This window comes from Primulina tabacum, chromosome 11, assembly GCF_025594145.1.
Source record: "Primulina tabacum isolate GXHZ01 chromosome 11, ASM2559414v2, whole genome shotgun sequence".
NCBI classification, from domain to species: domain Eukaryota; kingdom Viridiplantae; phylum Streptophyta; class Magnoliopsida; order Lamiales; family Gesneriaceae; genus Primulina; species Primulina tabacum.
In genome coordinates this window covers 8,332,072-8,346,359 of record NC_134560.1, presented here as the reverse complement: position 1 = coordinate 8,346,359, position 14,288 = coordinate 8,332,072, and the positions used below count along the sequence as shown (strand labels likewise).

Sequence of the window (14,288 nt, the reverse complement as noted above, 5' to 3'; positions counted from 1 at the left end):
ATGGACAATATGGAGAGGACATGGTTGCAATTTTGGTGTGTTTGATTGCAGGATGAGAGGCACTTTGGGAGTAGAGGGGAGCCAAACGGGGAAACAGGATGGTATTCACGGAATGAATATTTGCCAATTTGCAGCATGATTCTCGGGGCATATTTGAACAAGATTTTAGCTGTCAAGGATTGCTGAATATTTTCTTGCCAATTTTCGAAAATTGGGTTGTCAAATCGTTTCTTCATATGGCAAGAATCGAGTCTTCACAATTTGGTTAATAGTTATAACTTTTGGCATAGTGATCAGCATTTGATCCTAATAATATTGAGTTCTAATATAATGTTAAATGTGAACTCATATCATTACATCGATATGATATTTACAAATATTATATCGCTAGATTTTGAATAAAAGAATTTTCTCTTTCGTTTTTCAATTTGAATAAAAAATTTATCTTTCTTTTGACAGCAAAGTTAAATTTCATAAATATTAGTTTCAATTTTTTTTTTTTTACCGTGTGTTATGTTTTGTTCCAAAAATAGAAGATGAAATAAATTTATGTAAATTGACATTTCATGATACATGAGTTCATTTTTTTTTTAACATTTGGATCAATTATATTAACATATTTCACTTGAAGATGAATTGACATTTTTGTCTCTTGGAACTAAGATGAATTAGCCATGACGTGAAAACAAATGCACATGAATGGATAATGATATTTGGAAGAATTCTGATGCCCCCAAAATATTCCACCGCGCTTGAGTTTTCATCCCGAGGACCTTAAACGTAACCCGTCGAGCACGACTTGTCCGAATTCGATACCATCTATAAACGAGCTCAGCCGTTTCTTCTTGAACACATCGGTCGAGCACCAAGCCCAGCCACACCCCTGAGGACCGAGCCTTGATGCTCATTTGAGCTCTGTCACCAGTGTAGGGCTCGGCCGAGCCCTAGTGCTCCGCGCTTGAGTTTTCATCCCGAGGACCTTAAACGTAACCCGTCGAGCACGACTTGTCCGAATTCGATACCATCTATAAACGAGCCAGCCGTTTCTTCTTGAACACATCGGTCGAGCACCAACCCCAGCCACACCCCTGAGGACCGAGCCTTGATGCTCGGTCGAGCTCTGTCACCAGTGTAGGGCTCGGCCGAGCACTAGTGCTCGGTCGAGCACCAGTGTAGTGCTCGGCCGAGCCCTAGTGCTAGGTCGAGCACTAGAGGCCGAGCCCTAGTGCTCGGCCGAGCACTAGTGGCCGGGCACCATGGTAGGTCTCGGCCAAGCCCCTGTGGCCGAGCCCTGGTGCCCAGCCGAGCCCTAGCGCTCGTCCGAGCCTGGGTAGCCGAATCACACGTATCCGAGCCCAATCAGCGTTCAGAGCAGGGTTCTGTCAAGCACAGATGCTTGTGACATGAATCTCAGGCCCGACTTGTTCCTATCCTAAGAACTTTGTCACATGTCAAAAACGTGAATAATCTTTAAATAGGCTAGAATCTCGCCGTATGATTAGATGCGACGAGGAATCCGGCCCGGACTGGCAGTGATGGGATGAAGAATTTAATTTTATAAGGAAATTTACCTAAAATAGACTTCGGCACGGTATGGGAAGAAGTTCTCTCAACCACTATAAATACTCATATATATTTCATGGTGAAGGGGATGAGGATATTAACTTCCACCTATCACATCTTCCCATTTCTCTGTTCCTAAATCCGATCAAGAGGTCGAAGTGGTCGTGTCGGAAAAATTTTCGACACCTTCCAGTACCCATTAGTCTGTATAAACCGGTGGTGCTCCCTCCGCTCCGGTTCAAATATTGTTGATCTGAAGCTCAAGCTCACCAGACCGGACCCAGGGAAAAGTTGGTATCATCAAATTCGTTGAATTTTATTTGTAGTTGTTGAATTTGAAAGTACAAATACAATAGTATATTAAAATGAAAAATATATAATTCACATTTCCATTTGAAATAAGTGTTTTTTTGTTGCTACTCAATTTATATTTTAATTTATTCAAACTAGACTCATACAAGGTCAAAGCACATAAGCCACGAAAAATCTCTATAAGTAGCTCAAGTAATTTGATTTGGAAGATATTCCCTCCTTAAAGTGCTAGCTCGTTTAGCTAATCGCTGACTTGAACGTCGAAAGATTTATATTGAGTATATCATAACGTTGCTAACGTTGTGTTTGTGATACAAATGACAATCCACTACATTTCCTCTTTGGGTTCATAGGACTACAAATAGCAAAATAACCAACTTGTATAATTAAAACGTAATTTTTTATTATTTAGAAAACCAAAACCTGAAATATATCCATACAGAGAATCATTTTGTGAATATTCCACCTGATCAAACCATGGTTACGAAAACTATGCCCGACGACTGGTAAAAGAATAGCTCGTTTAGTGTTGAACAGAACCAGAGTTTGGCCCAATGCTCCCAACTTTTTTCCCCTTTCTATTGTCAATAGTTGATCAGCATTTTTGGTAACATAATCTTTCAAATTTAAATTCTCTCTCGTTATTTTAAAAAGAATTTATTTTTATATAATTTTATCTAATTATTTTTTACAATATTTGACATTTACAATAGAAAATTTATTTTAAAAGCAAAACCAAATACAAACATATATATACCAAAAATTCTTTCAGGTTATATTTGTTACACAAAATGTATGCACAAACAGAAAGGTACACAAAAAACAGCGAGCTAGTATCTATCACGAACTAAACAGTAGCACAATGCAAAAGTAAAGCAAACCGAGGCCTGTATGTAATATAGTGTCCTTAAAACAGATTCGTCCCCTCCGATGTGCTTCGAGGATGAACTTGGACGTCTATTTTCCAAGATACAACGGAACAACAAGCAGTACCTTAGCACGAGATACCACAAAGGCGAACTGAAATGTACCTGAACTTTATCACGAGACAGAGTAACGAGAAAAGGAGCAGCAGCCGGTGGAAGCAGCAGCAGCCGAGACAACAGAACAAGCAAAGAGTCGAAATAACAGAATGTAGGAGAGTGTGTTGGTATTTTTGAAAGACTCGATGCTGCCTCTATTTATAGGCACTCATATGGACAGTTACGGCTGGCCATTCGAAAGGCCAAAGGTCTGTCCAGCTGGAGCACCAAAGGTCATCAGTTGGAACACCAAAGGTCAACTGAAACTGTTCCAGCTGAAACACCAAAGGTCACAGTCCATAATGTAATTTTTCGAAAATAAAAAATAGCAAAAGCCAGGTGACCCTTGGTGGGAAATTTTGCCTTGATCGGTCCGACATTCGACGCACCCAGGTCGCGCTCGTACGCTTGCACACAAGTCAAGCCATTTTTCCACTGCAAATCGGGCCCATGATTTGCACCCCCCTGCGCCTGTGCGCGCGAGAGAGAGCCTCTTGACCAATCATTGTTACACCTCCATAAAGTGCAACTCAATATAAGCTCACCAATGCTATGTTTATTTTTCTATGTGGGACATTTCCCATTCACCAACTATTAGGCATTGCTTGTCCAATTTCCCATTCAAAAGACACAAGCCCAATAGGCCTCTAAGTCCAACAATCCCCCACATGAATGGAAATTGAAGGATATTCAATGATTTTTCGTGATAAAGTTCAACAGTTGAATCTTGCATAGGATAGGTAGGTATTATCCTTTGAACCTTCCCTTGTGAAAGCATAATAATTCACTGGTTGACAGTAGACATGATGTCTTTGAACTGTACGGCCGTTTGTGTGAGTTAAGATATACTTCACACAAGACTCTTCCTAATACTATTCAGTTCTCATGATTGTGTTCGTTTTGGCCATGAACACACTCCTGGTTCTGCAAGAGGGTCTAGAATTGAGCCCTGCAATTCTTTCGAAGCGGCCCCACTTCTCTCTCACATAGGTGATTCTATATTGCTTCTCGTCAAAATCATTAAAAGCCGTAAGCTTATCCTCAACATTCACTGTTTCATAGTAGGAATGGACTAGGGATAACCCCCACAGTGATTCTCCAAATTAGTGCGATTAGGTTGTCCCATTGAACCTAGTTCTTGGGATCTCCGGTCAGCGTAGGTTGGGTTTTCCTTCACACCAATTTATTCTATAGGCTTGAGCCCCATTCCCCTTGACATTTTTGCAACTAACTCTCTGTTTAACCCTTTGGTTAGCGGATCCGCTATATTATCCTTTGACTTTATATTATCCTTTGACGTATATGCCTAGACTTACCATTATACATATTATTTTGTGCCCTACCAATCGCAGATTGGCTGTCACAATGTATGCATATAGCCGGCACAGGTTTTTCCCATCCTGGAACATCTTCTAAAAAATGACGCAGCCATTCAGCCTCTTCACCACACTTGTCAAGGGCTATGAACTCAGATTCCATCGTGGATCTGGCTATTACAGTTTGTTTAGAAGACTTCCACGCAATTGCTGCACCTCCTAAAGTGAATATAAATCCACTTGTAGATTTTGAATCTTTCATATCAGATATTCAATTCGCATCACTGTATCCTTCAATAACAGCAGGATATCTTGTATAGTGCAGCCCATGATCACGAGTGTACCTTAAGTATCTTAGCAATCTGATAATTGCTTTCCAGTGTTCAACTCCTGGATTACTCGTGAATCTACTCAATTTGCTTACTGCATAGGCTATGTCTGGTCTTGTACAACTCATTAAGTACATCAGACTTCCAATGACTCGAGAGTATTCTAATTGAGACATACTTTCACCTCGATTCTTTGATAGATGCTGACTGGTATCTATCGGGATTCTAGCTAATGCAGAGTCATTGTTATTGAATTTCTCAAGTATTTTGTCAACATAATGTGACTGACTTAGGATTAGTCCTTCTGATGTTCTATGGATTTTAATTCCAAGGATTACATCGGCTAAGCCCAAATCTTTCATGTCAAATCTTGAGTTCAATAACTTCTTGGTGGATTTGATCATCTTATCATTACTACCAATGATAAGTATGTCATCTACGTAAAGACATAAAATGACATATCCCATTTCAGTGTTCTTTATGTATACACATTTGTCACATTCACTGAATTTACATCCACTTTCCATCATGGCCTTATCAAATTTTTCGTACAATTGCTTTGGTGCTTGTTTTAAGCCATACAGAGACTTCACCAATTTACATACCTTATTTTCTTGCCCAGTCGCAGAAAATCCCTCAGGTTGTTCCATGTAAATTTCCTCTTCTAAATCTCCATTTAGAAAGGCTGTCTTTACGTCCATTTGGTGTACTTCAAGATTCCGCAATGCGGCAATCGCAAGTATCACACGAATAGAGGTTATTCTCGATACAGGAGAATATGTGTCAAAGTAATCAAGCCCTTCACGTTGATGGTAACCTTTAATTACCAATCTGGCTTTATACTTATCTATGGTTCCATCTGATTTCATTTTCCTTTTGAAAACCCATTTACAGCCTAGTGGTTTGCTTCCCGGAGGAAGATCTACTAATTCCCACGTATGGTTTTGTAAAATGGATTCCATTTCGGAATTGATAGCCTCTTTCCATAGAGGTCCCTCAGATGAACTAATTGCTTCCTTGAAGCTTTGAGGTTCACTTTCCATCATGAAAGTGATGAAATCCGGACCAAAGGATTTCTCAGTCCTAGCTCTCTTGCTACGTCTAGGTTCAATGTCTTGATCAAGCTCTTGTTCTTCATCCATTGTTTCATATAATATTTTGGATGAACTTGGTTCTTCCTTAGATTTGCATGGACACATGTGTTCAAAGAACGAAGTATTTCTTGATTCCATTATCGTATTCTTGGGAATATCAGGTATTTGAGATTCGTGTACAAGAAAACGATAAGCGCTACTGTTTTGAGCATATCCAATGAAAATGAAATCAACATTTTTTGGTCCTATCTTTACCTTCTTTGGAGTGGGTACTGCTACTTTGGCAAAACATCCCCACACTCGCAGATATTGGTAGGAAGGACTTCTACCTTTCCATAACTCATATGGACTTTTATCTAACTTCTTTCGGGGTACCTTATTTAAAAGGTAATTACCTGTTAGAACAGCTTCCCCCCACAAGTTCTGTGGTAAACCAGAACTTAATAACAAAGCATTCATCATTTCCTTCAATGTGCGATTCTTTCTCTCTGCAATGCCATTTTGCTGAGGAGAATAAGGTGCAGTTCTTTCGTGTTTGATACCATGTTGAGCACAAAACTCAGTAAACGATGATTCATATTCACCTCCACGATCACTTCTTAACACCTTAATTTTCTTGCTAAGTTGATTCTCAACTTCACTCTTATATTGGATAAATTTGTCAATAGCTTCATCCTTACTTTTGAGGAGATACACATAACAAAATTTTGTGCTATCGTCAACAAAAGTAATGAAGTATTTATTTCCACCACGAGTTTGTACACCTTTTAAATCACATACATCACTGTGAATTATATCAAGTGGTTCACTATTTCGTTCAATAGTTCGAAAAGATGATCTTGTTAGTTTTGCCTCAACACAAGTTTCACATTTGTGTTGTTTATCAATTTGGAATGCATGAATTCTTTTCATGTTAATTAGTCTACGAATTGTATCGTAATTAACGTGTCCAAGTCTACCATGCCATAAACAAGAAGACTCAAGCAAATAAGCAAAATTATTAACTTTATTCATCACGGGCTTAATAGCCATTATATTTAGTTTGAACAAACCATTACAAACATAACCTTTGCCAACAAACATTCCACTCTTAGACAAAACCACCTTATCTGACTCAAACACAATGCGGAAACCATGCTTGTTAAGAAGCGACCCGGACACCAAGTTCTTGCGGATGTCAGGTACATACAACACATTGTTTAAAGTCAGTTCTTTTCCCGATGTCATCTTTAGGACAACTTTTCCTTGACCCTTGATTTCAGAAGTGGCGGAATTTCCCATGAACAGCTTTTCCCCATTCTCAGATTCCTCAAGAGTTGCAAACATCTCCTTATCCGAGCAAACATGGCGAGTGGCACCCTGTGTCGATCCACCACTCCCTTGGATTCGAACCCACCAGATTAACCTCTGATATTACAGCACAGAGATTCATATTCGAAACCTCTTGAGATATGTTCTCTACCACATTCGCCTCTCGGTTTCTCTTCGGCTTCTTACAATCAGATGCCTTGTGACCCATGCCATCACAATTATAGCATTTTCCCGAGAACTTCTTCTTTGAAACGCCTCTTTGGGTCCCATGTTCAACTTTCTGTTGGAGGAGGAGAATGATCTCTTTTTCGAGCTTTGACCATGCTCGACAACATTTGCCTTAGCACCAACAGGAGAGAACAATCTTCTTTCCGAACTCTTGTTGTCTTCCTCAATACGAAGTCGAACAATGAGCTCTTCAACATTCATCTCCTTTCGTTTGTGCTTCAAGTAATTCTTGAAATCCTTCCAAGCTGGTGGTAGTTTCTCAACAATAGCAGCCACTTGGAATGATTCGCTCAAAGTCATCCCCTCACCGTGAATCTCGTGAAGAATCACTTGTAGTTCTTGAACTTGACTGATAACCGGCTTTGAATCCACCATTTTAAAGTCCAGAAAGCGACCAACAAGAAACTTCTTGGCCCCGGCATCCTCGGTTTTGTACTTTCTGTCTAGGGATTCCCACAGCTCTTTAGCCGTTTTCTTTTCGCAAAACACGTTGTAGAGCGAATCTGCCAATCCGTTTAGTACATAGTTTCGGCATAAGAAATCAGAATGATTCCATGCCTCAACCGCACTAACAGATTCAACATCTCCCTCACCCTCGTTGAGTTTAGGAGCATCCTCAGTGAGGAATCTGGCCAAGTTCAGCATCATCAAATAAAACAGCATCTTCTGCTGCCACCTTTTGAAGTCCACACCAGTAAACTTCTCGGGTTTTTCACCGTGACTTGCTGGAACAGCAACCGCAGCAGCACGTGGGGTACCATGAGGGACAACTTGAGGAGGGACAACATGAACAGTTTCTCTTTGCACGTTAGTTTCAGTAGCCATATCTGAAACAAAACTCGTTATAAGTAATCTGTTTTAAGATTGTTACACAAAATGTATGCACAAACAGAAAGGTACACAAAAACAGCGAGCTAGTATCACGAACTAAACAGTAGCACAATGCAAAAGTAAAGCAAACCGAGGCCTGTATGTAATACAGTGTCCTTAAAACAGATTCTTCCCCTCCGATGTGCTTTGAGGATGAACTTGGACGTCTGTTTTCCAGGATACAACGGAACAACCAGCAGTACCTTAGCACGAGATACCACAAAGGCGAACTGAAATGTACCTGAACTTTATCACGAGACAGAGTAACGAGAAAAGGAGCAGCAGCCGGTGGAAGCAGCAGCAGCCGAGACAACAGAACAAGCAAAGCGTCGAAATAACAGAATGTAGGAGAGTGTGTTGGTATTTTTGAAAGACTCGAGGCTGCCTCTATTTATAGGCACTCATATGGACAGTTACGGCTGGCCATTCGAAAGGCCAAAGGTCTGTCCAGCTGGAGCACCAAAGGTCATCAGTTGGAACACCAAAGGTCAACTGAAACTGTTGCACCTGAAACACCAAAGGTCACAGTCCATAATGCAATTTTTCGAAAATAAAAAAAAGCAAAAGCCAGGTGAGCCTTGGTGGGAAATTTTGCCTTGATCGGTCCGACATTCGACGCACCCAGGTCGCGCTCGTACGCTTGCACACAAGTCAAGCCTTTTTCCACTACAAATCGGGTCCATGATTGGGGGGGCTGCCTCTATTTATAGGCACTCATATGGACAGTTACGGCTGGCCATTCGAAAGGCCAAAGGTCTGTCCAGCTGGAGCACCAAAGGTCAACTGAAACTGTTGCAGCTGGAAACACCAAAGGTCACAGTCCATAATGCAATTTTTCGAAAATAAAAAATAGCAAAAGCCAGGTGAGCCTTGGTGGGAAATTTCGCCTTGATCGGTCCGACATTCGACGCACCCAGGTCGAAAAGCCTATAACTCCAATGAATCCATTAAAAAAATTATCGTGCTATTGAAATTATTTATTGTTTGATTTGTAATAGGGATATTGAAATCGACTTTAGATAATTGATTCTTACGCACCACTTGGTAAAGATAGTAGAAATAGTTGAGAATTTTTGGGTAGTAAACGAGTTGAACTTATAAATATAGATGTCAACAATAATTTAATATAATGAAGATCAAGTGAAATCGTATATCTAAATCCTTATTCTCATTGATTTTAAATCGTTTGCACGCTTTCATTAATTTTAGTTTATAATTAACAAAAAATATTCTATTAAATTCTCTAAATAAAATTTGATTATTTTAACTGTAGTAATTAATTTATAATCGAATCATACTTTCTATGAGGTCGATATCTATGCTCATTCAGATATCAAAACTTGATATCATACATTTACGAGAAGCAAAATATTGCAACAAGTCACGACCTGAAAAATGCATGTGAATGAATAATAAATTTATAAAAATTCTGTAACACGTTGAATTTTATTTTTAGTCGTTAAACTCGAAAGTTACATACAATATTTGTTGGTAATAATTATTTAGCAAAAAAAGAAGAAAAAAAATAATGATTACGAAGCTGAACAGGTGTCGGAGAATGCCACCTGTCTTTGAATAGTAAACAAGAAAAAAAAAAGGCAATAAATTTGGGAGCTGTCACGCTAAGCTGTATGTGACGCAGTTACAATCCTACCACTTTCAATTTTCTTCCCTCTCACGTCGTTCGCTTTCCTTCTTTTGTTCTTGGGCGAATTGTGAAATTCAATCCAATTTCTTCACGGCCTTAAAAATTTATGGCCAACTATTTCTTGATGTTATATATTACATTGTAATGTATTTTATTTTAATGTCGGATAAAGATCGATCAAATAATGACGGCGGAGGTGGTGGGGGAAACGGCGGAGGAGGTGGGGGAGGCGGTGGCGGCGATGATGAGGATGGAGAAGGAAGGAAAAATTCCAAAGGGTGCAGTAAAAGTGGCAAAAGGGTCGCTTTGTTTCGGCTGAGTAAGGGCAAGAGGATGATTGGAGAGAGGAGGAAGGAGAAGGATGTTTATGTAAATTCGGGGTGTTGGTGGAGGAGGAGCAAGATCCCTGGGTGTCTCTCGTGCTTGAAGGAACCAGGAACTCTGGATTCCTCCGTTGAGTCACCTACCAGTGATCCTAACAGTTCCGAGTTTACATTTAATATGTTGAGGGATCTTATTGAGAAGAATGACTTTTACTCTAAAGAACGCAATACCCATTTTGGTTGAGGTGATTGTATGAAAGAAAGTTTTGAGGAAACTAGAAACAGAGTGATCAATTTTGGCTCTTGGTCAGACGCAATCGAGTGAAACTGTCTTTTTTGTTTTTTCCTTTCAATCTAATGTTTCGCCTATGAGTATTTTATTGTGGGAAATCCCCTACTTACTGAATTGTTATCAGTAGAGAAATCAAGTGTTTATACGAATTACAAGAATACATATTGTTTTATCGACATTTCAGGTTAAAGAAATCAAGATTAGAGGATCAAACACTTTCTTCTTATTGTTTATCAAATTCGATACATGTTTGATGATTATATACAGCTTCCATATGTTTGATGAAATGCCTTGAATTGGTCAGGATATATAATTTCATATAGTATGATGAATTCTTTGTTATCGTGTTGGTATATATTAAAGTTGTTACTGACGTTGAAGCATTTTTATGCTCCCACGTTGGTGTCATAAAGAATTGCGGAATGATTAAAATTTTCGGGAAGTCAGTTCCTTAAAATATATCAACCTTTTATATTTGGGCTTTTCTCTTTGACCTTGTAAACTAAAACAATGGTGGAGGTGGTAGAGATTATTCTAGGGATATGCAGCGAAGAAAAGAGGCAAATTCCATGTACAATGAAACGAGGAAATGCCATCTTTTATGTCAAAATGAAGTTTAAGGCGCTTTCATTTTTCAAACTTTCTTGGAAAATCGTAAAGCTGCCATATATTGCTATAAAGATTGCTAATGCTCTGAGGGTTCGTATATGGACCTCATGCTTGTGGAATTGTATTGTTTTGGCAAGGTGCCTTGTTCGCCCATAGGGTAGTTTTATTTCCAGTGCAATGTTGAATGTCTGTCAAATTATGACATGAACCCGTGTTATGTGGTGCGATTCTTCAGTTTGTTTGGAATTTCACGAAGAATGCTGCAAAAGAATTGCAAATCTCTTGATTGGATTTTGTCAGGTGCATAATTCACTGCATTTGGTAAATTTTTCTGATAATCTTTTCATTTACGATACTGTATGATTTGTTTCGAATTGTAATTCCTTTTATTATATTTCAATTGTATTATAGCATCTTTTGCTTTCATTGTTCAACACGAAGGATGGGGATTTTCTCTTTTATTTTTTTGTTCCTTTTTTAGTATCAACCTGAACATTTTGTAAAATTAGACAACTTAGCTTATTTTTACTTGTTACTATGTTGGATTAGCCTAATGTTGGGATCATGCAGGTTGACTAGTTAAGAAGTGAAGTGTGGTGTGGAAAACCATGAAGTTCTCATAAGACTTGTTTTTATGTGGTGTGAAAACTATGAAGTTCTCATAATAAGACTCGTTTTTGTGCTCATGCAATCTGTTTCTTCGTCTGCACATAATAAAAATGGCTCAATGAATAGTTTACATTAATTATTGCATAATGACAAGACACAATCGGAAACCATACTGTTTATTGCTCTTGGTCGTTACAAAGAGTAACAGATGGGAACCATGTGCTACAGGTTCACATTAAAACTAGGCAAGACATGATGGATTCATCAATATGTACATTGTCCTTTCTTATTCTTCTATATTAAGAATATTCATTAGTTGGTCACTTATATATCATGTGTTATTTGTCTTGGTTCAAGTTAGTTTTTTGGAAGAAAAGTGATGCTGAAACATGAGTTCTACCATATGATTATATCTGTATGTTTATTTAGTTCATCTAAATTAAAGTATGCTCTGTTGAAGATATGATGGTATTCAAGGGAACTAGCTTATTGACATTTCTTGTCATTTGTTGAATTTTATCCATCAATCTTTAATCTACAGACACCTCTATCCCAAAACTCTCTGTGACCTATGAAGCTTATCTTTAATATAGTGAGTGGTGAGTAGATGGTTAATCTGATTTCGCATATATGTTTTCAGCTCCTCAGATAAACTATTCTATCTAATGGTCGCGAGGACAAATTTTGCTCTTCGGTTATAAAATGGTTCATTGGGAGATTATTGGCCTAAATCACCGGCAGACTTGGGGATTCGGTAGCGGGAGGCGGAGTAGGAAAAGTTGGGGGAAATTAAGTGCTTGCCTAGAGGATTCGGCAGCGGGAGATGGAGTAGGAAAAGTTGGGGGATATCAAGTACTTTGGAGCGAGACAAAACTAGAAACTTTAGAAAAATCACATAACGTTCCTCTCTTCCCCCATTGGGCTTGTCTCTCTCTCAAGTGTATTCTTGAAGTTTCCCAATCTTTTGGGCTAAATGACTTGGTGGAACGGCAACGAGGTGCACAACCTCTTTAACTTTTGTTCATTCTCAAAGTTTGCCATAACCACGTTGCTATATTTGGAATGCAGTTAAATGCTATACCAAGAAGGATGAGATTTCTAAGTCTGCCATATGCATGAGTGTTAAGACGATGTTGAGCAACAGAAGAACTCAGCTGTTACTGATAAACTGACATCTTTTTATGTTTAAGCCTTCATAACATTGATTCCTTTGATTATCTTTCTTCTCATCTTTGCCTGGAGAAATTGTAGAGTGCGGTTATGTTGGTTGGCTATGTGCTAAACAGTTATTTGATGTGCATATATTATTATATTATATCTAATGCATGTGGACTCGGCAGAATTAATCTTATTTTGATGGAATAACACACAGTATAAGCAGCAGGAACACATTAAGTAATGAAAAAATCCCGAAACAACAAATTTGTTCATCCAAAATAGTTGACGATTCCTTGAACTTTGCATGGTTGTCTACAGTTGAATGTAATAGATCATTATATGGTCCAATATATTGGTTTGTAGCATATGTGTGTTCGATGTTTGATGCATAAAGACTGCACCCTGGACGACCCTGGACGAGTGATAGTACATAGGTGCATGATTGAGTTGGTTCGACATTGGCCAGATGTATGTTTTTATTCCTAATGACATACTTTCTTTGATAATCATCACACCAATAGAAGTTGTTTGAATACTGAAGAGGGGCCACAGAGATATAGTATTATTTTCCCTGACGGATTACGAATTTATCTGCCTGACATAGAGGCATGAATTTACTGAGTGTATCTTGGAGATGTACAATTTTGTTTTTGTCTTCCCATATTTCCCATTCCATGCTCGTACATATAATACATAGCTGTTATTTTTGAGTTACAAGTGATGTGATTATGATCTCCTTTTGTATGGACTTCAAGCTGCGGCCGCCGAGGGGAGGAACGGAGACGTTAAAGCGAGCATTGCTGCGCGTTTACATGACTAGAGTCTCTGCTTATAGAGGTGCTCTTACAAGTTTTATTGAAGGTTATGAAGAAGTTATACAACAAGTTATGGAGAAGGAAGAGGGTAAAATCTCAATAATGAGAGGGCACGCCTAAAAAACCAACTTGATGTCTTCCATTCGAATAAACACAAAATTCATGGAATTTGAATGTTGTTGGTTTATTCGGAAACATTTTAGTTATTGCTTACCATAACTTCTTCATAAGTGGACTATGCTCATCAATTTATTGTTTAGATAGATTTTCCAATCTATATATACATAAATTGAGTTTTTGTTATATTTAGAAATTTTGACTTATAAAAAGAATACTTATACATTAAATATTTAAAAAATAAGAAATAAATACGAATTTTTTCCATTTTTTAAATATATATTTGAATATGATGTTTCTTATGAATTTATTTTAGTATTTACATTGATTTTATTATTTATTTAATTTTGATTACGATTTGAGTTAATTTTGTTATTTTTATATATTATTATTATTATGTTAATTATAACTTAAAAATATATTTTATTAAAAATAATTAAATTTTTTAATCAAAATTATTCATCTGACAGAAATTTTGACTTTTTGAATTTTATTTTAAATTTTGATAAACAAAAATAATAAATGTTTTTTAAAATATTTTTTTTTATCACCTAACAGTTTAACTTAATTAAAACTAATTATTTTGTACACGTAATGCGTGTGTGTACAGTCTTTTTTATCATTATCAATGGATTAAAGTAAAATTTGACTAATTATGGAGGGACTAAATTG

The 14,288-nt window shown here is 37.8% G+C and overlaps 1 long non-coding RNA gene across 1 annotated transcript; it reads left to right on the top strand.

Moving 5' to 3' along the window:
• The first annotated feature begins 9,647 nt into the window (after positions 1 to 9,647).
• LOC142518676 (uncharacterized) lies at positions 9,648 to 13,763 on the top strand. The gene is made up of 3 exons (XR_012813612.1): positions 9,648 to 11,217; positions 12,167 to 12,523; positions 13,440 to 13,763. It is a non-coding gene; the product is annotated as an uncharacterized LOC142518676 (long non-coding RNA).
• The last annotated feature ends 525 nt before the right edge of the window (positions 13,764 to 14,288 follow it).